This window comes from Volvox carteri, assembly GCF_000143455.1.
Source record: "Volvox carteri f. nagariensis unplaced genomic scaffold VOLCAscaffold_202, whole genome shotgun sequence".
In the NCBI taxonomy this organism is placed as follows: domain Eukaryota; kingdom Viridiplantae; phylum Chlorophyta; class Chlorophyceae; order Chlamydomonadales; family Volvocaceae; genus Volvox; species Volvox carteri.
In genome coordinates this window covers 25155-26515 of record NW_003307745.1, presented here as the reverse complement: position 1 = coordinate 26515, position 1361 = coordinate 25155, and the positions used below count along the sequence as shown (strand labels likewise).

Sequence of the window (1361 nt, the reverse complement as noted above, 5' to 3'; positions counted from 1 at the left end):
AGTGTAGCTTCTAGTTGAATCGGCGAGTATGGCCGCGAATGCTGCCAAGTGCGAGGTCCTTCACTTTTGGGGGCACTACACGTGAGCGAAAGCGGCTTATGGAAGCTGAGTATCGGTTAGGTGGGGTGGGGTTGGGGCGCTGACCGGCAACGAGACGGCACGGTACCTCGGGTTGCACTATGGCCCAGGAGTGCGGTTTTCAGCATGTACCAAGCAACTACTCGCAGCAGGGAGGCGGCCAGCACCCTGTGTCGAGATAAGAAAATTACCACCCCCAAGCTATGTATGTCTCTCTACAATACACTAGTTGTACCGGTGTTTTCTTAATAATATATCCGAATTCCGAATAAAAAATGTTCGTGGTCCTAAAAACTAGGAATGAATAATGTTTCCGACCGTACAAGTTCATTCCTCCAGCCAAAAATGGGCTGTCCATGCCAAAGCCGCTAGGATCTTACAGAAGACATACATATTAACCATATCATAGCAATGTCGCTACTCCGGTTGTCAACAGTGAGCGGGCCAAGCGTCAACGTTCTTCATATGGAGACAATCGTGATGGGCCAGGAAACACGGGCGTCGAGTTTGATGGCAGCAGCCACCCCGGCGCTGCAGCTAAGACTCCTAACCCCACACTCTGTGGCGCAAAGACACCCCGACTGCAGACACAGCGGATCGTGAAGGGGCAGAGCGACGGCGCGTGGCTGGAAAAGAAGGACAAGTATTCCTTCAAGTGGCAGCTGTACTTCGGAGCCATGTTAGTTTGGGCTGATGTGCGGTGTTTTCCTTTCCTTCGTGGCTTTTAGGCGTTGTAGTATTGCCCTTGGGCCCTCGGCTCCTATGGGTAGTCTTACAGGTATGGGGTCATGCACCCCCAACCATGTAAAACACACACACACACACACACACACACACACACACACACACACACACACACACACACACACACACACACACACACACACACACACACACACACACACACACACACACACACATGGACGCAGTGCATTATGCATATCTGGAGATATTGTGGTGTGCACGTATTGTGACATTCCCCAACCCGGTGTTTGTATGAACTAAACTGTAACTCATCGGGGGGTGTCTGGGGGGGGGTGTAGCCCCCCCAGCGCCTTACAGATTAAGAATACTTTTATTCCCGCGACTAATAATCTATTTATCCGTTCGGACTGGAAAATTGACGGGCGGTGGTGGCGGTGGTGGCCGTGGTGGCGGTGGTGGCGGTGGTGGTGGCGGTGGTGGTGGCGGTAGTGGTGGTGGTCACTCTGGCGACCAGCAGGCGCTATGGCCAGCTGTAGCGGCTTTGCAAAGTCGGGTGCCGCATGATGCCGCCTCTCGCT

General features: G+C 53.2%; 1 protein-coding gene across 1 annotated transcript in view; it reads right to left on the bottom strand.

Moving 5' to 3' along the window:
- VOLCADRAFT_108619 (uncharacterized protein) overlaps window positions 1-1361 on the bottom strand; it is a gene marked incomplete at both ends in the record, with an annotated part of 19021 nt that overhangs the window by 5002 nt on the left and 12658 nt on the right. The gene's annotated exons all lie outside the window — the stretch shown is intronic.